This window comes from Lycium ferocissimum, chromosome 6 (genome assembly GCF_029784015.1).
Source record: "Lycium ferocissimum isolate CSIRO_LF1 chromosome 6, AGI_CSIRO_Lferr_CH_V1, whole genome shotgun sequence".
Lineage (NCBI taxonomy): Eukaryota > Viridiplantae > Streptophyta > Magnoliopsida > Solanales > Solanaceae > Lycium > Lycium ferocissimum.
The window spans coordinates 10,787,276-10,811,346 of NC_081347.1; the positions used below are offsets into that span (position 1 = coordinate 10,787,276).

The window sequence follows — 24,071 nt, forward strand, 5'->3', positions numbered from 1 at the left end:
TCAGGTTCAGGTAGTGTGTAGTGTGTGTAGTATAGGAGTAGTGAATTAACTGTATATGACTTGTTTGGATGTTGTTGTAATGTGTGAAAATGAATGAAACCATGAAGTTTTTGTTAAGCGGGTATGTTCGTAGAGCCGAATTTGAGTACATTTTGTAAATGAAGAATGAATCAAATTTATTTAGTGTTCTTGAGTCATTGTTGAGAATTATATGGTGAGAATGAATGTTTGATGACTCATGTGAAGGTGTAGTGTTGCGGGCTGTTTTGGCAAATTTATATGATTTTAATATAGTTTCTTGTATTGATGAAAATGATGATTGTTAACATGCGGAATGTTGATATAGTTTATGAATTCGGAAGATGGAAATGTATTGGTCGTTCTTACGGCATTGGAAGTTTCGGGTGAAGTAAGACATGGGTTGGATTGTCTTGAATAATTGTGAATGAATTATTGATGTTGTAAATATGATTGTTGGTTTGGTTGTTGTTGATTTGGCCGGTAAATTCTCGGTCGGGGAATATATATGGAAATCTTCTTAGGAATTTTTGTAGATAAAGTGATGGCTTGGAATTGGGTTCTTCAATGTCTATGGCTAATGTCGGATGTCTAATGACATTATCGTGGATTGTATAAGGCGCGCAAGTTTGGATTAGCAGTAGGGCGCTGCATGTGTAAAGCTCACTTTCTTTCTTTGGCATGTCTTAGTTAATGTAGGCTATGATGCCAATCCCCGAGGTAACTTTATTCCTACGATCCTATACGTCCATAATACTTGTTTGCTTCTTAATATTCGTATTCGTAATGTAGTTAAATTATGGTTGTTGTTATGCTTTTGTATGATTGAATATGAATGTGCATAAAAGATTACGTTCGTAAAAAGTCGGAAACTACGAACGTCCGTAACTTTCACGTATGAGCTCGGATCGCTCCGAAACGCTTGTAGGAGGGTTCCACCAATGTATAACATCCTCGACATTCATAGGCGGAGCTCGGACCGGTTTGGTACTTCTGCCCGTGAGCCATAACATCGTTCGTTGTATAGTTCTAACAACTTGTTAATATATAACTTAATATGGTTAATAATCGACTTCCGAATATGATCACTCACTTATCCGTTAAGTCCGAAACGAGAAATCATATGTATATGATTCCGATACGTAGCATGATGGCTAAAGTCTCTATTTGACAAGTCCCGAGTAGCATTCGAAAGAAATTGGATTTAGTATCCGCGACTATGGGCTTGGTTCTTAAATAATAGTCCGTTTTGATTACTCTACCGAATACTCGTGTAAATGTATAAAATGAGAATTCGTATGTATATGATTTTGATACGTAACCATGATTGATAAGTTTTGTTTGTATGTTTCCTAGTAATATCCGAAAAGAGATTTGATTTGACAATGCCATTGGCTTGTAAATGATAATTCGTTTGCTTATTCGTAAGTCCGTGTAATCGTTACGAATGGCATATAGATCCCACGATTCGCTCGCGCATGTAACTTTTCATTACCTCCTTCGCCGGAACTCCGGGCTGTGACTATACGTGCGCACAATCCGGAAGTATGATGAGCTTCGGCGGTATGATGAGCGTCCGATATATGATATGATACGCGTATGATGAGGCTTTGAAATATGATATGATTCGATATGATATGATGTATGATGGGTGACGGAATGCGGAAGCATGAAACTAAGTATGATGAGTTGTGGCGCCCAAGGCGTGAGGGGCGACCACGTTCCGTCCGCCGGGTCCTATTACGGGACGCACAGGCAATATGATATGATAATCGATGATCCGATGACATGATGGTTTGATAATGTGATGATTTGATAATATAATGAATACATTCCGATAATACGGTAATATGATGACTGTTTAATCGATAATACGGAGTAACATGATGATTATTTTCCGTCCGAATGTGATGATATGATAGACCGATGATTAACATTTCTCGAGTCCCTGTTGGAGGGCGGGACACGTTATGCGTTACATATATATATATATATATATATATATATATATATATATATATATTCGTAAATACGATTCCGTTTATTTCGGGAGGTGGTAAAACCCAGTAATTGGGGGCAAACCCGATGGCGAGGCAAAATTCCGCACTAGTTTAGGCAAATCCACGTTGGTTTAGGCGAATCCACACATCGGTTAATGCCGCTATTATGATATACATATGAGGCAAATGTTTTTAAAAAAAAAAAGAATAAGCTAAGCCTTCGACATTCGATTACTAAATTTGTTTTATCGTACTTCGTATATGATTCCCGAATTGACATGATTATGATATGTTTTGCTCACCCATACGTATATACATGATAAGTGTTACATAGGCAAGTTATGACTCTCCGATTCCCACACTTGTTTCTCCCCATGTTTTCATTCGGTTATGATTACATTAATGGATTTCACTTTGCATACTCGGTACATATTTCGCATCGACCCCGCTTTCTTCGGGGGTTGCTTTCATGCGCGCGGTACACCCAATTGAGCTAAAGATATTAGCTAAGATGTTCAATGATCAAGCAGCTCCATTTTCTCCGGAGTCTTTGTCACGAGTCGGTTATTGTGTTATGGTTTCCCTGTGTTCCGTGTTAGAGACTTTGCGGGTTCGTGGGTTATAAGACGTCGGTTATGTAATCGGCTTTATGTAAGCGATGTATTATTATGCATTGTATTTTAAGTTTCTATATTCGTTGCATCTTATTTGATTCGAGAAAAAAAACACATTATTTTTCGAGAACTCTCCGTTATGTATTTGTGTTATGAGATTTGAAAGCTAGCGGGATTACGAGTGTTGTGTGAGTCACGGTTCGCTCGACCCTAAATAAGGTCAGGTGCCCATCACACCCTACCGTAAATTGGGGTGTGACAATATGCCACTACCGTCATCACAAAGAACTCAAAATATACATCACCTCGGTGGCCACAACAACAACAACAACAACAATGGTGTGTGAATACCTACCGCAAATCATCGAAAGAAAGCATTACATACCCAGACAACGGCGCCTCTATCCGAGTATCTCACGGTGAAAATAAATGTGGATACCAGACTTCCATATCTTCCTCATCTTTCCAAGTCATTTCCCTCTCCATTATTATTTCTCCATGGGACTTTAACCGAAGTATCCTTTGGTTCGAGTCTTCGAACTTGCCTATCTAGATTAGCAACGGGAACTTCTTCGTAGGATAATTGCTCGGTGACTTGGACATCATCTACAAACAACTACGGAAGGATCTCAACGCACTTGCGAAGCATCGATACATAAAACCGGATGTCGACTCTAAATCCGAAGGTAGTATCCTAACCTCATAAGCCACTCGTCTCCTCGCGTGCACAATCGCAAGGCTCGATATGCAGGCTAACTGCCTCTTTTACCAAATCTCATGATGCCCTTTATCGGCGACACCTTCAAAAATACCTAGTCATTCACTTGGAACTCTAAGTCTCGTCGACGATTATCCCATAAGATTTCTAACGACTACGAGTCGTTAATAATCGATTCTCGATAAGCTTGACCTTTTTTTTATGGCTTCAATGATCAAGTCCGGCCCTATTAGTTTAGTTTCTCCCTTCAAACCACCCAATTGGTGATGCACGCGCGCCATATAAAGCCTCATGCCGGGCTGTTGGATGCGGAATGATAACTATTGTTATAAGCAAACTCAAAGTGGTAGGTGATCATCAACTACCTGCAAAATCTAACACACACGCCCGTAGCATATTTTCGAGTCGGATGGTACGCTCGGCTTGCCCATCGTACGTGGATGAAATGTTGTACTAAGACTCACCGAGTCCCCAAACCTTCTTGGAAGGACTTCTAGAAATTATGTAAGACTCGTGTCTCTTATCGTAAATAATGGATGCCGGAACGCCACGGCGTCGTACTTTGATATAAATCCGACGTAATCCTCGCGTAATCTTGCATATGTAGTTACGACCGGGTAGAAAATAGTCGACTTCGTAAGGTCATCCATAATTACCCATATAGAATCATACTTCCGCTGAGTACGAGGTAAGTGCGATGAAATCCATATTGATCACTTCCTATTTCCAAGTCAAAATTTCCATGGTTTGCAATAATTCCCCGGCTTGTGATGCTCAATCTTCACCGCGACGAAGTTGGGACATTGAGCCGAATTCTCGCTATGTCTTTATTCCTTCCATTCCACTAATATATGAATTTAAAATCATGATACATTTTCGTCGCTCCGGGATAAACGGAATAACGAAACAACGTGGCTTTTCCAAAATCGATGACGTAATCCCGTAACATCGGGAACACACAACTCCGCCTCGACATCGGAGAACTCCTTCGTAAATCTCAAAGGATGACTTTTCTTTTGAGGAAAGTGTATTTTTGTTGAACTAGTATGGGATCCTCATACCGGCATTCTTTCACCTCGACTCGACCGATGACGAAACAGATCGAATTGGTGAAGGTGGCTCCCATATTGCCCGAGTCCATTAATCCAACCCCTAGGGCTAGCTAATTGTTGAGCTCACGAGCTAACTATCTTTTCTCGGCCGAACATCACATAAGCTACCCATAGTATCTACGGCTAAGAGCATCGGCTACGAACGTTCGCCTTCCTTGGGTGATATAGCTAACATCATAACGTCTTTCATCTTGACAACTCCAACCATCGCCTTTGCCGTAAATTCAACTCTTTTCCGTTTGAAAATATCATCGAAGGATCTTGTGATGCGTCATAAATATCAACATGAACACCATAAAAATAATGCCTCCACATTTTCAATGCATGAATCACCTGACTAACTCTAGATCACGGGTTAGGTAATTTTTCTCATGTTTCCAATCGTTTTGAAGTATAAACAATCACCGATAACATACCGCATCAACATCACATAGCCCAACGAACGCACGGCATCACAATAGACAACATAGCCTTTGATCTTCTATAAGTGTCAAAATCGGGGCCGAGGTCAATCTATTCTTCAACTCTTGAAAATTGCGTTCATAAGCATCCGTCCATTGAAATTTAGCTGATTCATGAGTCAGCTTCGTCACTGGTGCAGAAATAGAAGAAAAACCTTCTACAAATCTTCTGTAATAACCTGCCAAACCCAGAAAACTATGAACTTCCGTAGGTGTTGTAGGCCTTGGCCAAGTCTTCACAGCTTCAATCTTTTGGGTATCCACTCGAATACCATCAACTGAAATAATATGCCCCAAAAAGGTCACCGAATTCAACCAAAACTCACACTTTGAAAATTTTACAAATAGCTCCCGAGCCTGAAGAACTCTAAGGACGGTACATAAATGATCTGCATGTTCTGCCTCGGATTGAGAATATACCAGGATATCATCAATGAACACAATCACAAACAAGTCTAAAAAAGGCCTGAACATATTGTTCATCAAATCCATGAATACTACCGGTGCATTAGTTAGCCCAAACGCATTACCCGAAACTCAAAAATAACCATATCTAGTTCTGAAGGCTGTCTTTGGAATATCTTTCTCTCTAACTCTTACCTGGTGATACCCGGATCTTAGATCTATCTTTGAGAACCATTTGGCACCCTGCAATTGATCAAATAAATCATCAATCCTTGGAAGTGGATATTTATTCTTGATCGTCACCTTATTGAGCTATCTGTAATCAATACACATTCGCAAGGAGCCATCTTTCTTCCTTACAAACAACCCAGGTGCTCTCCACAGCGATGAACTAGGCCTAATAAAGCCTTTCTCAAGCAAGTCCTTCAATTGTTCCTTCAACTCTTTCAACTCTACGGGAGCCATCCTATAAGGAGGAATAGATATGGGTTTAGTATCCGGTAGCACATCAATAGCAAAATCAATCTCTCGCTCTGGTGGAAGGCCTGGAAGCTCATCCGGAAATACATCCGAAAACTCATTCACTACTAGAACAGACTGAAGGGTCGGCGATTTGGCTTCTATATCTTGAACCCGGACTAAATGATAAATATAATTTTTAGCAATAATCTTCCTTGCCTTGAGATAGGAAATAGACCTACCTCTCGGAGACGTTGTATTACCCTTTCATTTCAAAGCTGGTTCTCTCGGAAACTGGAAGCGAACCATTTTTGTTCTATAATCAACATTAGCATAGCAAGAAGCCAACCAATCCATACCCATAATAACATCAAAATCCACCATTTTCAACTCGTGTAGATCAGCCATAGTACAATGATCACAAATCACAACTACATAATTTCTATATACCCGGCTAGCTATCATCAGATCACTAACGGGTGTAGATACTTCAAAAGGTTTAATTGACTCTGATTTCACCCCAAATCGACCAGCAATATAAGGAGTAACATATGACAATGTAGAGCCTGGATCAATCAATGCATATACATCATGAGAAAATACCGATAATATACCTGTGACAACATCAGGGAGGACTCAAGATCCTGTCGCCCCGCCAGAGCATAAATACGGTGCTGAGGACCACTAGAACTGGGCGCTCCTCCTCTGCCTCTGCCACGACTAACTGGTGTCTGTGAGCCTTGCCCCGGAGGGCGTATAGATGATGAAGATCCAACTACGACTCCCCGTGGCCTAAACCGTACCTTACTACCTCTCGAGGACAACCTACGCATCATGGCCCGGTCGACCGCAAGCATAACAAGCATCCGAACCTAATCTAAAGATCGACCCCAATGTAGCTTCCCGCACCGAGAATATCATGGTGGGGTGGTGGTCTTGCTTGCCCGAGTCACCCCGTACCGAGAACTCGGCTCTCCGAAACTCGGCTCGGCTCGAGTGAATGTCTATCAAATCTCCGGCCCGCAAATCAGCGGAGGGCAATAGTGACGGAATGACCTGAATGCTTCGAATACTGCTGCCTTTGCCCTCCTATGAACTCACTAGTCAAACCCAAAGATCTAGCCCTCTTGCTATAACCTCTATCATGCTCACGCTTACTTCTTTGCTGTTGTTGTCGTTCTTCCAAATTCTGGGCATGGGCCTGAATACAAGAAATATCCATACCGTCCTGGAGTGAGGCGGTCAAGTACTTATCCATCAAATGTGGCCTTAAGCCACTCACAAACCTAAGGCACACGATCTCCCATATCCGCTACCATACGGTCGAGCATACCTAGCCAACGGAATGAAGTCGGGAGGCTATACTTCCAGTGCACTCATACTTCCTTGTCTAAGATTCGTGAACCCGCGCCTTTAGCCCGTCAAACCTCCAGTGGCAAATAATGTCGGAGGAAAGCATCCACAAACTCTTGCCATACCGATAGAGGAGAATTGGCTCCTCTAGAAGACATCTAAACCGTATACCAATGAACCACAACATCCCGTAATCTATAGGAGGCCAACTCTACCGACTCGACATCCGAAGCATGTATTAACTGAAGTGTTCTCAACATTCCATCAATAAAAGTTTCGAGGGTCCTCATCCGATTTTAACCCAAAGAATTTCGGAGGGTTCAAGCTAATAAAGTCTCGGGCTCTGGCATTGACTACTCTATCACCATGACCGGCATTCTCACGCCGGGCCCGAGCGCGACTAATCGAGTCAAGAAACGAATAGCCTCTTTCACTTCTTAGCCTAAGGCATCCGCGGAGGAACCGGCGGTGCCGGAGTCGGAGCCGAGGCTCCCCTCATGCTCCTCTGAAGTAGGTAGAGTATGGAAGGACCGAGATGGAACCTCATTCTCGGGGACTCACCCTTTCTATATCGTCGCGTACTCTCTCGGTCCGCCTTCCTGCCACTGTCTTGCCCTTTTGGGCTACTGTAGCTTTTCTCTTTACAGGCATCGTTGAAAACATAACACACCATTAAGAAAAGAGAAATTCTTATGTCATGGCTCGATCGCACGATCTAAAATGAAGAAGAAGGTCATTCATTCCTAAATGCCCGCAGCCTCCTGTTTATAAGTGTGGCACGCAACACACCCATAAATAAGACTCTACTAGACACGGCTTGTAGACACACCCTAGGACGAACCACTCTGATACCACTTTTGTCACGACCCAGCCGGAGGGCCATGATGGGCACCCGGAGCTAGCCCACCGGGCGCCTCTCATCATACTTTCACAATCATATCTAGGTGAGCCACATGGCTAACTCGTGATTTCTATGCACCAATAATACAAATTCCATCGGACTGAGGCACTTTTATATCAACATTATCAACCATGCCCATATATATATATATACACAAGACGACAAGGCTATCAAAATGATATACAAAATATGAGCCGACAAGGCAGAGAGACATCTAGATATACACAACTGTCTACAAGGCTATACAAAGAGTATGTAACATCATAAAGACGGGACAGGACCCTGCGATGCCCATATATGTACATCAAAAGAGAAATACCAACTATTTCGGCTCCGAATCAAATGGAGCACCTCTATTCAATCACCGAGACCTCATCGGTCCGGTCTCCGTCTCCCCGTCTACCCGGCGGCATGAAAGCAACGTCTACAAATAAAAAGACGTCAGTACGAACAATGTACTGAGTATGTAAGGCATAAGTAGTAACATAATAAAAACATGAATGATAATGTAAGATAGGAGAACCATTTATACCTCTTGAGACGTTCATCATATTTACTTACCTTTTTCTAAAGAAGACCTTCCATATATATACATATACATATAGTAATACCGTACCCGATCATGTAGGTTTGGTGTCATCCGTACCCGGCCATAACAAGGCTCGGTGTTATCCGTACCCAACTGATCAGTGGTGTGCGCGCAATAGATATGTATATATATATACATACATAAATACATACATACATATAGGATTTCATAAGTAAAAGTAGCGTCATCATCATCATTATCAGTATATCTTTCCTTAGAGGATCAACTATCATAGGATGGAATCATTGGTATCATAAGAGTGTCAAGAACTATGAGCTTTAGCACTTCTAGGAATGGAGTCATCATGGAAGACATTATGAATTTCATGTATAGGTGTACAACAATGGAATCATGCCTTAAGAAAGAAGGGTTAGCCTTACATACTTTTATGTCTTCTTAACTAGCTAATTCTCCTCCAAAGCCCGAGAAATCTACATTCAAGCAGGTTCATACCAAGGTTAGGTCTCAACGACACTCTTAAGTTCAAACTAGTATAATGCATGAGCTAGCAAAAAATGGGCAGCATTTCCCCTATTTCATCCACTTCTACCAATTTCCAACACAACTCCCAATCAACAATGATATTTATTAACAATACCATAATTAATAGACTTCATTCAAGTTAGGCTCCATTCAATCCCCAAAACTCCTTTTCATAATCACCCATAACAATAATTTCATCACAACCCCATATACACTTGTATACAACACTTCCTCAACATCATTATTACCATCCACAACAAGATTATACTCATAACATGCCAAGAATTATAATTCAAGTTAACTTATAGCTCATAATATCCTCAAATTCATACTTGAACTCTCTTTTCATTTTTCTTCCTTCAACCAAATGGTACAACAATCAAACAACCTTAACTATGTGCAAGAGATGTAAAAACTTACCTTAATCACACAAGAACAAGCCTTGGATCAACTTACTCTACCAAAGGGAAGTCTCCAACATCAACACCAAAGGAAATCTTGAGCTCCACAAACCCTGGTGAGTTTCTTAGCACTTGAATCTCTTGATCCTCTTGGGTTTGGTATGGATTAGTGTATAAACTTAGAGAGAGGATTTTGGAGAGCTCTAGGGTCTGAATTGGGAAAATAATGAACCCAAATGAGGTAAAATGAAATATATAAAGTTTCACTTTTTAAAATCTCGTCGGCCATTTTGACGTCCACTTTGACGGACCGTCAACGTCCCGCGGTCCGTCAAATGGAACGTCAAATAGCCCAGCCAAACAGGCCTTACTGTGAACATTTCATGGTGGTGGCTTCACCATTTGATGGGTCGTCAAACACCCTACGGTCCGTCAAATCGCCCCTTTCCGATAAGTTGGTCCCTTTGATTCGTTTGACTTTCAATCCTTATGAAACCTTCTTGGCACTTGTGTAAAACTTCATTAACCATCTAAGGGCCCTATAGTCCCCCCCCCCCTCCCCCCGTCAAGGCATTACTAAAAAAGGTATAACTCAATCGAGCGAAATCTTCCCAACGCGTGACTCAAATTCTACTCCCTTCGACGAACTTAATTCCACCAATTCATATGACTCCAAAACCTTAAAGTACGCACTTAAAGTTACCAAATACTCTCCTTACCCTTATAAGGATTTCCTGTCCACTTTAGCCTTGCGTTAATCTACTTATAATGCAAACGACTCAAAATTTCCAAGATGTAACACTTTTTCAGTATTCTTCTCAGGATGGGGTGAAAAGTATGGCACAATTATCTCAATATTGCAAATACCATGAGAAGAGGTATTGTTGAATGGTGGTTTAGCATTAGAAAGAAGGTGAACTAAGCAAGAGAATAATCTTCAGAAACATAACAAGTCTGATAATTCATAAGAAAGTCCAGATAAGTCCAAAACAGAAGTTCCAAACATTTGGTCCACTTCTTGGTTGTCAATGAAACCATAGAGAGTTTTGAAAATTTCTCTCCAGACACCTATGGTGTTATTTTCTGCTAGACGAGTTTGGTTCCACTAGAGTTAAGTTCCAGGGGTTTTATAAGAATTAAGAGCTATATGATCAGAAGAAATCTTGTTGATTCTCCTGTAGTCGTTGAATAAATCTAGTTTGTTTGTGGGATGTGCAAACCTTATTTTGGGAATTAAAGACTTTTTAATTACCCATATGAGAAATATAAAGCCAGGGGAGAGACACCATCTCGAACCCCTCTCAATGTTTAACAACTCAACAAAATAACAAAAACACCTATGAGAAATGCAAACCTTTTGATACGCCATTGTATTCTTTACCCAACAGGTGTATTGAGGCATTAGAAGCTCTGTGTTTGCTTTCCAATCTGTCTCTACAGGAGAATGTTGCATTGAAGATTGTGAGTTTTACTAATTTGACAGCTTTTTAATTTTGTTTGCTCCATCTTGCTATAATATTTAGCCTTACACCGTTGTTTTACGGCTTTTTTGGATGTTAGTTATGTATCGTTTCATATTGTGTTGTACTGTATTATTTTGATCAATAGATTGTTTGGAAAGTTGTATCGTTTTTGCCTTTACATAATGTGCAATCTGAAGAATAAATTTACAATATTATAGAGAAAAGTAAGATATGGGGTAGAGTTATTATAAAAAAAGGTATGGTAACTGATAAAATATGATTATTAAATAATAAGTAAAGGAAAAATGATTAAAAAAATAAGCTAACAACGCGATCAAAACACATCGGTCATTACATGAAATGAGACTTTTCAGTGTTACATATTGATGGGTTTAACGATACGATACAAGAATATTGAAGTAACTATCAAAACAATTATTGTATTTAAAGTAACAATACGATAAAGTACAATAGGTAACAACCATCCAAACAAGTTGTTAGTGCCCATGCTGCTATGGTTCCATGCCAATACTATGATATATTGATATGTCATTATTTAGTAGATCCCTGCCTTGAGTGACATCAAACAAATGGTATAGGGCTATATTCATGTTGTCCTTGAAAATCAAATCAATGATAATAGTTGTTGACCTTACCACTACATTGATTCTGTTGCCTTTTGTTATGGCATAAACTAAATTTGCAAATTCACGCCAAGAGAAACCTTTATCTATATGAGAATTTATGATAGTCACTAGCTTTGTGCAAGAATCATATTCTTCTTGCAAGAAGGAATAAAGAAGACCAAAATTCGTACTGCTGGTTGTTTTATGCTCCTTCCTGATAAAAAAAAGTATCCACTTAGCCTTTTTTTCTTGGGTCAAAAAGAGTGTTCACTTCAACAAATCAATTAGCTTTAAGAATTAACTTTGTTTTGATCAAATCCCAATACCTATTTAATTAGGGACAGTGTCATATTACCTATTTTTTCTAGGAGTTAGCATTTTCTTAAGGGGTGTGCAAATGATTAAGTGGACACTTTTATTGATTTGGAGGGAGTATGTCACGACCTAACCCGCCATGACTGGCACCCACACTAACTCTTAGTGGGCGAACCAACACATAAGTCACTTATTCATTCAAGTCCATTTTTATATTGACCAATTCAATCAGTTATTAACCATTCATGCACAAAATAATCAAATTAAGTCATGCCATAAAACCATGAAGTAAATGCGGAAGTCCTAACTATTACAAAATCCAAAATTCGAAAGTCACCATACAAGGACTCTAATCTAAAACATGTCTAAAGAATGTAACTATCTAAACAAATAACCACAATGTTCGGAGTAGAAATAGACATCATAAAAGAAGATCTTGCGCTCCTGGCATTGGTAAAAGCTCACTCTAAATCTGTCAGCAACGGCCTCAACGCTAGATATAAGTCGGGTAGCAGTCTCTGTATCACAATTTGCACTCAAAAGAATGCAGCAAAGTAGTATAAGTACAAACACTACGTACCGGTAGATATCATAGGCCTACTAAGATTAGTATTATGCATACATCATAAAATCAATAAAATAGACAATCCAGCCAACAACATGAAATCAATAATTCAACAACAAATCAACCAAGGACATTACGAATCAAGTCATCCGAAGATATCAAGAATCAAAACAACAGAAACAGGAACCAGGAACAAGTCTACCAACAATAACCATATACTTGCTATACACACATGTTAACTGATGTCATTGTTCAGTAGTCATGACCTACAGGGGACCCACGGTGTCCATGTACCACTCGTTCCAGGTACTCATCGGACCCGAGCCATAAATCCTCCGCTCCTGAAAGAACCTCGGACGCGGTCCACATCATGTACCACTCATTTTCGGAATGAACCTCGGACCACGAGCCCATAATCTAGGTCACATCCTTATCCCGGTCAAATGTGCCTTTTCATATATCTATATATATTAGTATTTCTTACCCTCTTATTTTCAATGCTCAAATCATAATTTTGTATCACAATTTCACCGAGAAGATCATATTAACTTCTCATCACAACAACATCAAATTCTAGGTTCAACATAATGAATAGTGGCACGAAGCCCACACAGTCACTCATCAATTGCAAATAGGAGTTCAACCACACACACATCATGTTCGAAGACTAGACACGCTTTCTCCTATCGATTTCACAAAAAATACGATCAATTAATCAAAGTCTAACTCAAGTAGATTGTAACTTACCTCAAACGTAGAGCTGGAATGATACGAATCACTCCGCTATAGCTTTTCCCTTCCGTAAAGCCTTGAACGCTCAAAGTCTAGAAATTAGAATGCTCAATGAGTCATAATTACTCTAGTCACAAAATCAATTCAAGAACACCCTTCCCTTTATCCCCAATCCCATGGGTGAATGAGATCTAGGTGTAAAACAACCTAACAATGGCCTTAGTAACCACTAATCATTAATTTATTAAAGATACTTAATCAAAACACCAATTACAAGCAGTTTCCATGGTCAAGCTACCATTTTTATGAAACTCAAAGTCTCAATTCACTTAGTTCATGGCTTTAATGGTTCAATTCATGATTAAAGGAGTTAACCCAAGCCATTAGATGATAAACACATGATAACAATCATAACCCATCAATTATAGAAGGTCTCTATTAGTATTACTAATTTCTTATTACTAATTCACCATTGGAGACCCATAAAAGGGATGATAATCATGAAGATGATATTGTAATGATTGAAAGGGATGGATGAGACTTACCTCTCAAGAATATTCTTGCCCTAGCTTGAAAATTCGCCCTAGGTGCTTGCGGGGAACTATTTTGGAGTTTTATGAATAAAGAATTCGGAACTAAGTGTTTAAAACTCGAGATTCTGCCCCCGTCGACCTCTGCGGCGGTCAATTCACCGCTGCTTGGCCACTATAACAGACCAAAAGGAATTTGACCTCCGCTAAGGCGGGCCTTATCCCACTATAGCGACATCGCTATAACGGTCCAGTGCCCGCCACAGCGGACACGACTAACACGACTGATCGCTACGATGGTAAGCTGGCCGCTACAGCTGTCCCGTGATAGCGGTAATGCTTCCGCCGCAGCGGTACCCCTGGACCAGTGAGCTCGCAATATTTCATCCGAGGCCTCACAAACACAAACAAAACATGCAAATAGACATAAAGACGCCATACGAACTCACCCGTGGCCTAAAAAATCCCAACGGAGTTCTAATTCCCTACGTCACCCCCCCTCCCGATGGACTCAACACAATCAAACAATAATCACAAACAAGTCAAGTTTTCAGATCTTAGACTTATACAATCGAGTTTCTATTAGCTCGTTCTACCCTTGGGAAGGTTCTATTTGGTGGGGTGATCCTATATTTTCCATAACGACCGGGAGGGTCGTTATAGAGTAATATAAATGTTTGATCGAGGAACTGAAATTTGGTACGGCGAAGTTTCGATATGACGGAAGGTCAACTCTGTGATTATGAATTAGATGTGTTTTTATAGTACCAAATTTACCTGGTGAATAAATGCTTAGTGATTTAATTTGTATACATCGATAATGAGAAAATTTTATTTTATGTCTCACACTGCTGACAATAGTGTGATGTTTCTTTTTGTCTTACAAGTTAGTAGACTAAATATTTGTGGACCCAAAACTAGTGCCGATTGTGTTAAGACACATAATAAGTTCTTTCTTACATCAAAATTACAAATTCCTTTTGAGTAACTTGATGGTATAAAAATTTCTTTATAATCATATACAAATACATAGTGAAAGTGGGATTTTGTAGGTGAAGCTTCCCTGTTAAAGGTCAACTTTATAATTATTAATTAATGTGTGGTAACTTTAGTGGCAGATTTAGATTTCAGACAGCACAATACTTTGAGTTCTGAATTGACGTGTGGTTCTATAATGTATGTTTAAATCAATCTATGCTTGTCATTATCACACACATATATGGAATTTGATCCCAACATTGTGAGTTTACCTGCGATTGGATCTGCAACTTGAGCAAATTAGTGCTATGTGGAATGTTGAGCTGATAGTTATGTAACTACACTAACAACAACGATAATTATGCCCCAGTCTCAAACAAATGTGGTTCTATAATGTGTGAATGCATCGATAACGAGAAGAATTTTATTTTATGTCTCATATAGCTGACACTTTTATGATGTTTCTTTTGTCTCACAAGTTAGTAGACTAAAAATTTATGGACCCAAAACTAATGTCGATTGTGTTAAACACCTAATAAGTTCTTTCATACATCAAAATTACAAATTCCTTTTGAGTAACTTGATGGTATAAATATTTATTTATTGTCATACATAAAACATTGTGAAAGTAGGATTTTGTAGGGGAAGCTTCGTTGTTAAAGGTCAACTTTGTAATTATTAATTAATGTTTGGTAACTTTAGTGGTAGATTTAGATTTTAGACAGTACAATACTTTGAGTTCTGAATTGAAGTGTGGTTCTATAATGTATGTTTAATTCAATCTATGCTTGTCATTATCACACACATATATGGAATTTGATCCCAAAATTATGAGTTTACCTGCAATTGGATCTACATCTTGAGTAAATTAGTGCTATGTTGAATGTTGAGCTGATAGTTATGTAACTACTCAAACAAGTTGAGATCAGCTATATAATCATGTTCTCTTTAAAGCTCAACTCAGATTATCATAAATTAAATTTATTAAGGGTCATTGGCACTTATGCCCCTATTTTGTGATGGTCTTTAATTTTTGCTCTCATAAAAGACAATTTTTTCACGGGGTATAAATTTATATCGCAACAAATATCCCACAAGTTATGCATTTCTCCCCTAAAAAATTTATGTCCCGCTAAGCATACGTTCGATTGCTAAAGGACAAAAACTAAAGACCAGCCCATTTGAAGGGCAAAAGGTTCAATTTCTTCATTTAATAAGTGATTCTATAAATATGAGCTCTCAAATGCAATTTTATTCTCTTGTTTATAAACTACTTTTTGGCAAATGATATGTTTTCAAGGCTCCTATGTCAGAATTTAGCATCTCTTTCGACAAATTAAACAAACATTAGATAACATAATTTTGTTTGAAGCTCTCCTATCAGCCTATCGAGCCCTCTCTTGTCTACTCGGCAACTTGTTGAGCTTATTTTCTTTCCTCCAAACCTACTAGTTCAGTCTATAGAGCCACCTCTTTATTCTTAAAATTAACACTTAAGCACTTAGAGGAAGAAAGTTACTATAGTAAGTTCAGGTGAATAGCAAGTATTTGATTTGCTTCTAAATTATGAATATACACATTAATAGAGTCCAGAGCCTAAAGGGCACTATTTTGAAGCCAAAAAATCAAAGGGGGTTGTGGAATTTGGGATAAACCAAAAGGGGTTTATCGCATAACCCTCTACGACTTGCATCAACTTTAACGACCCACATCAAACGACGTTTGATCTGTGGCCCCCGTTTTTTCTTCTAAATTATCCTTATAACTCGTGGTCCGCTCCATGAGTTACAATTTTTTTTTTTTTTTTTTTTTGGATTGGTATACTACTTGCTACAGTTCTTTTTTAGAAATTAATTGGTAATTCGTGGAGACCAACACGAGTTACAACTTAATTATAACTCATGTCTGCTTCATTCTTTTGCTCTTAACTCTCTCTATTTCCTTTTTTTAATTTAAAAAGGAAAGAATCTTCCCCGTATTTTATATGCGGAAACATGTACTCTACTCTAGTTGTTAGAAATTTCAAATAGTTGAAAAAAACAAAGTAAATATTGTGTTTTAAATATACAAGTATCTATTTTAATAGCTTATAAGTCGTGTACAAGCCCGCGAGTTCCAACTATTTTTTTAAGGGAAAAGGGTGCAAATATACCCCTCAACTTTTCGATTGACAGCAGATATATTCCTCGTAAAAAATGGTGCATATATACTCCTGCCGTTACACAAATGACACAAATATATCCTTTCGCTGACGGAAACTTTTTAAGAAATTATTTAGCTTGTTTTTTATTAAAAAATGTCACGTGGCTTTAAAAAAAATAAGTCTACCATTTTTTTAAAGCTACATGGTAATTTTTTTTCCTGGTGGGTCAGGTCTAGTTCATATAAAAAATGGATAGACTTATTTTTTTAAAAGCCACAGAGATATTTTTTTAAATAGTGGCTAAATATTAACCAACGGTCCAAAAAGAGGCTATGTAGGCTAAATTTACTGTTAATATCACGGGAAAGCCACTCTTGAGCCACGTCATTAAAAAGTATTGAATATACAAGAGCTTCAACTTTGTACGAGTAAAACTCCATAACAATATGGTGGAGCGACTATCCTATAAGTAATGCTTACACCATCATGTGATAGTTTCTTGAGTAGTTGAACTAATCTAGTTGTTGCATACTAGGTTTGGTAGCTTTTGTTGCACCCATCAATTTTCTATCATAACTTGGAGTCTAGACTAATAAATAACCACTTATTAAGTTGAACTTAGTGTATTCATATTTCTTAAGATAAACAGGTACAGCATTATATTTCTAATTAAGATAAAAGGGTACATCATCATAAGCCTAATATATTATATTAGGATACTTACGTGATGAAATTTAGGCTATACGAATAAGTACTTTATGCACAATCTTTAAAAAAGAGCTACCTGCGCATGCAAATTACGATTCCATAATTACGCAAGATAACATATGGTTACAATTGAAAATGCAGATCAATTACTAGCCAAATTAATTTATCTAAGAAGTGTTTGCAAGAGACACAAAACTAATGGAGACTGGATCCTTCCGAAATTGATGTTAAGCTGTATCTTAGGTTTTTGCTGTTCTTGTATTTCCTATATATTCATGATGCAGGCTCCAGATTGGATCCTTCCGAATTGATTACATAATACACTTGAAAAAATGATCATTCCATTTGATGAGTCCCAAATTTCCAAGAAAAAACTGAAATCAAAGTCCTCAGTGCAAGTGGTAGCAAATGTGCCCTTTAAACATACGTTGATATCACCCACAAAACATTGCCACATGAGAAAGAAACTGAACAGAGCCATTTCAATTATCCACAGCTCACATAAAATGCAACTGATTTGATTCTTTATTTCAAAATTCAAAACGACATACAGTTACTTCCATGATCAAGAATTAAGGTCAGTGATGACCACCACCACCATCTCCACCTTCCTCCTTTTGTGAAGCAGCTCTCAACTGGCGCTGTTCCCCTTTGTAGATTCGGTTCCTACGTTGATACTGCAGTAAAGGAAACAACCCTGTAACTAAGGAGTACAATAAAAAGTACCAGAATGATTTACAAATATATTTTAGCCATCATTTTATAAATGTTTTTGAGCTAGAGAATTCCACCGACTTTTACCACAACAAAAATGATACATAAGGATTGAAAAAGTCAGTCATTGACAGTTACGAATAAGAGTAAAGTGGAGATGACCATATATCCATTTTTATGGACTTTTTGCATTTTTGGCCCGTCGGCCAAAATTCATAATGGGCGCTAGCCGAAATATACAAAACCTATACACTGATTATGTATATTTATAATTAATATACAAAACCTATACATTTGCTGGCTATTTGTAATTTAGATCACCAAAAGGCATTGGACTGTAATTATCTCTCTTTTTTTTAAATTTCTTAGTAAGTAGGAGACAAACATCTCTTTTTCCTTTGTGACTATAGCAGACGGGGCCGTAACTGAGTATAAAGAACCATCAACTGTTTAAGACATTGACAGTCACCAACAGTAACGGAGTTCTACAAACACTGTCCCAGAAAATTACTCTGCTTAAGGGAACCGGTACATCACATCCGCCCTGCTAGTTCATGCAGCTCAATGTTCCAATATCTCTTAATCCTCATTTGCTAACAGCTTAACATAAAATAGAAAGAATTAGAACTCCTAAAAGTTAGGAAAATTTAGGGATTTCTCGAGTCTACAACTGGAAGCAGAAAGATTATAGCTCCGACTTGGGGCTTATTTGTTATTAAATCAGAAGAGAAATCAACCAAATTTAATGAGTTCCTAATAGCATTAGAGGCATAGTTAACACTGACGAACATTAAAAGAGCTGAGAAGAAGCATTATCCTGGACATGACCAATAACCTTATCATAAACAGGACAAGTAGGATAGTATATTAGTAGTCTAGGAATCTAAGTAGAATTAAGAGCTCCAAAGGATCCAAACAAGCTTGATCTACAATGCATGAAGACCAAAGTAACATACAGGAGTTTGACATGTGCCAGTAGACTAGTAGTCCAAGAATCGAATTAGAGTTTCTCTAGCTGCAAAAGCATCCAAATAAGCTGTAATGGCAGAGAACAACGGAGCACAGACACAATACCTAATTTAACATGTTGGAGTCAGACACTCAGGAGAAACTGACATGCCCTGGAAAAAGTACACACATTTGTATCCTTTTTATATTTTGTTCTTTCAACACGCAAGGCCTATTCTTGGACACCAAAGGGAGGTTGCTCCAGATACAACCTAATTGAAAGGAACACGACACTAGGAGCCTGTTTGGATTGGCTCATTTTAGGTGCTTTTCAGCCCCAATAGCTTTTAAGCACTTTTGTAATGTTTGGGTAAGATAAAAAAGTGTTTTTAAGCACTTGTTTTTAGGCCAAACTAACAAAAATAAGCCAACAGCCATATATTAGATTTCCTAACTTATGACTGTTGGCTTATAAGTCAAAAGCCATAAGCCCCATCCAAACAGGCTCTAGACAATAGCACGCTCACAATTTTCCCCAATGACTTCACAAATGATACGACACCTAAGACCGCATATGGGGAGCATTTACTACTTGCATCATCTGATTCCGGTGGAAGAACATTAGTACCTGAAACATCTTAACTAATCAAAAGAAGAGGACTTTGCAGACCTCATGTCCTCATGTCTCCAAATGCCAAAGACAAGAGCAAAGGAGGATTAAATAAATAGGGGGATAAGATGTCACTTTCAGTTGAGCAGAGAGATGTACTGCCCATTGAGATTATTTAATAATTCCATCACATTCTTATCTTCTTTCTTATTTTCGGCGGCGGGGGGGTTGGGGGGAGCGAATACTGAACTTGAGAACACAGATTATAATTTATTTGGCACTATTAAAAGTAGAAGTTTCACCCAACTAGTGCAATTGAGTCTGCGAAAGCATAGTTTCCTTGACGCGGGTAATCTCTCGCAATAGCTAAAGTTGGAAAACTGCTTCCACCATTTTACTCACTTATCAACATATTAGAGAATTAAGCATGTCTTAATACAAGTAGTAGAGGAGCTACACAGACTGAAATACATACTCCTGACATGGAAAATGGAAAATGGAAAATGGAGCCAACTTCACTGGATGCCATCCAGTGTTGTCAAAGACGCGCTTAAGCCCTGAAGCGAGGCTCACAACATGGAACGCTTCACCTTGCTTTATGTGCGCTTCAGTGTCATCATCAAGGCTCTAAGACATATTTTTCCTTGCCAATGAGCCTCTCTTGAAGAGGTGGCACTCGAAAATTGATATTTCACTTTATCGTAATGTTTTTACAATTTCTTTGTCCATATATTTGTTATTCATGCTTATTATTATTAGTCTTGGACTAAACATATATATATATTTGTATTTTTGCACCATTGCCCCTTTTTTCATTAAAGCCCACACTTTATTTGCGCCTTTGCGCTTAAAGCCCCAGCTGATCTTAGAGCTTTTTTGCGCTTTTCGCTTTTGATAACACAGATGCCATCTATAACAGCTATTGCTGCTTCTTTCTATTACTTCCACCAATTTCTAATCTAATTTCCTCAATCAACTAATGAGGCTCATACACCTCCTGAGGATCATAAAAAACCTAGCCTCAAGTCCCAACTCATGAGCACCTAAGGGTGTGGCTTAGTGGTCAATGAAGTGGGTTGAGAACTATGAGGATTCAGGTTCAAATCCAGCATAGACAAAAACACTAGGTGATTTCTTCTCATCTGTCCTAGCCTTGATGGACAGAGTTACCCATTATCGGTTGCTGGTGGGAGGTGACATGTATCGTGTTAGCGGAAACGTAAAAGAAAGAACACAAGATTTAACGTGGTTCGGATCAAAATGATCCTACGTCCACCAGAGAACAGTTGCCTTTATATTATTAACAAAGGAAGGGGAGATTTCCCAATTACACCTAAGAGAATTGCTCTCTCAACTCTCAACTCATTACAATGTATTGTATGACTTTTGGGATGCTAAACAAAGAAGAATTGCCTCTCATTTTATAGGCATAAAATGACTTGGGCTCCAAGTGTGCTACATGAGCTCTTCAATTCTCCTCCACATCTTAGCATTCTTTGGCTCCAAGCAATGCATCCTTTGGCTCCAAGTATCCTTTGGCTCCAAGTAATTGAGCATTCTTTGGTTCCAAGTAATTCAGCATCCTTTGGCTCCAAGTAATAGAAAATCATCCAACACATGAGTTTTTCTATCACATAACAAAAACCAACTCTTTCATATAGCGTGGAATTAGTCGAGGTGCGCGCAAGCTGGCCCGGACACCAATGTAATTTAAAAAAAAATATCCCAACTTATGAGAAAAATCTGGGCAGTAGCACTAGCCTGAGGCACTTCTTCAACAAGACAATCTTTGTAGAAGAAGTTTCCAGCTGGTTAGCAGATGTTTTTTGTGTCAGAAAATGAAGAATCAATTGATCATCTATTCTTGCATTGTATGGTGGCTGCAGACATGTGGCATATGTTCTCTTTTCCCTCTTTAGCCTCAACACCGCATGATGCCTCAGACTATCAAAGAAGTTGTTGTGAGCGGGAGCCGCTGAAGAGTTGATAGGGCCATCAGGAACTCCTGGAGAATGACACCAGCATGAATTTCTGGTGCCTTTAGACAGAAAGGAACAGCAGGTGCTTTGATGGAATTTCAATTCCTAACCGATCCGTTAAGCTAGATGTCTGTTAAGTCTCTTTTGTTGGTCCAATCAGTCATATGTGAATCGTTCTACTACTTTCTTAGTAGGCATTTATGAAAACCAAATATTTTTCACTTTATTTGGTATTTTTGGAGTTGGAGTTGAAGATAGATTTGTGTTTGGTTATAGTTTTTGCAAAGAATATTTGGTTGTTTATAATGTATTGAAAGTGAAAACAAGTTTTTTGGTGTTTTTCAAATTCCAAATACAGCTTCAAATTGTATTTGGAATTTTCATGGCCAAACGTTGATTTACAAATAAAGTGAAAACGTTTCCGGAAAAAAGTGAAAAAATTTCATGGCCAAACGGGCCCTTAGATTTTGTTAGCTCGTTAACTCTGCATAGTCATGCTAAGGCTTCTCCAGATTTTTTGGTTTTTTGGCAGGCTCCCGGGTCCTATCATTTTATCATGTAATGGAGCTGGCATATTTACTTTTGTACTCTTTGCACCTTCTTGATGCCAGTAATGATAAAACATGCTTCATAGAAAGAAAAAAACAAAAAAGAGTAAATACTAATGCAGATGGTGACCAGGAGATGAACTAATGAAAGAGCCATAAACAAATAAGAGGAGACAATAGCCGTATAAATCAAGACTAAGCTCTTTCTGGAACCTCATAAACAATTAGTTTGCGGAATATTTTCTACAGAAACAGGCAAGAGTTAATGCACACAACACATAGATGGAAACAAATTGAATACATTTCAAGAAAATGTCTCTTTAAATAAATGATTTACAATGCATGATATATTGTTCAATCGGGATTGCTGGAAAAAGAAGTGCACACAAAGTTATTCAGTTATTTTAGGTAAACCGTCAAACACCTGGGCTGCATCAAAGTTCTTCCCTTTTCACTACTCTTTTTTTGCAATTCAATGGGCTGTGCTTCAATTTGTGCACCTTAGTAGAAATTTTCCATGGAAAGTCACCCTATAAGAAAAAACAAAATTAGCCCTTACTATACAAGGGGGCATTTGAGCAATTATCCACATGATATACAGAATCAAAAAACAGAATAGATCAAATATGCAAAATCGTATATAGAATTAAGAAAGAAAAATGAAATAAAAATATAAAATTAATTTCATGGACACATGAAAACTCTAAATCAATAATATCTCAAAAGATAAAATTAAAGGTAGCAGAAGTCGAAAACATTCTCTTCTTTTGTTTTTAGGCTTTCTGATTGTATCGCACCGATCAGAATGCATGTGTATTTTGGAGGGTTTATCCATAGATATTGTGCATGTAAACTAAGAACTAAGAAGACGGAATACACAAGCAGATAAAAAAGGGTATAAAATCTAGAGGAATAATTAAACATCAGACAAAATCGGTGCAACAAGGTAAAGAAAAAAAGGAAAAATTATAAGAAAACTCACCGGAAAGAAAGAAAAAACAAGAAGAGGCGATGTGTATAATACTCCATGAAGAGGAAAAGCAATATAGAGGAAAAGCAGGGGAGGAGCCATATGTTGTGTTGTTAAGGTGTCAAGAGGTATTTCCAGATATATTACTCAAAAGAATCCACATATACAAATAAGCAGATGGTTCAGTAGTAATGCAGAGCTTGGACAAGCTCTCTTTTTCCAAAGATGTGGGTTCGAAACTTCATCAGTGCCTCTATTTTTTCATTTTTTTTGTTATAATAAGCACGTATAAATTGAACTCGTACAGTTCTTTTCCTTTAGGGGTAACTTTTTCCCTTTTTGCTATCATACACAATATTATACAAAATTTCTTTTAACACTTTATATTTTAAATACAAAATATAAAATTGACAAATTAATAAGGAAAAAGCAAACCGAATTCTCCCAATACTTGCTGCTATCATTCTTTTTCATCGTTTTCTTTCACAAAGCTAAATCCAAAATTAGATTTTTAAAATATATTAAATACTGATACTTATTCGTTAGTTTGATGGTTGTTATCGGGGTGGCTCAAGGGTGAAGCTAGTAAACATTTGCTTTAGCCCCCCAAACTTTTGAGGCCTCAAAATTTTTACGGATAAATTTTATGATTTTATTTTTTCTTAGACAATATTGAAGATCGTAAAAAAAAGTACAAAATTTATATAATAAAGGCGGAATAGCCTGGG

At 38.1% G+C, this 24,071-nt stretch overlaps 1 long non-coding RNA gene across 1 annotated transcript; it reads right to left on the minus strand.

The window, feature by feature from the left end:
- Positions 1 to 18,216: 18,216 nt before the first annotated feature.
- On the minus strand, positions 18,217 to 23,434 carry LOC132059305 (uncharacterized). The gene is made up of 3 exons (XR_009415539.1): positions 23,356 to 23,434; positions 22,798 to 22,903; positions 18,217 to 18,251 (listed from the first exon to the last, which is right to left on the minus strand). It is a non-coding gene; the product is annotated as an uncharacterized LOC132059305 (long non-coding RNA).
- Positions 23,435 to 24,071: the final 637 nt, after the last annotated feature.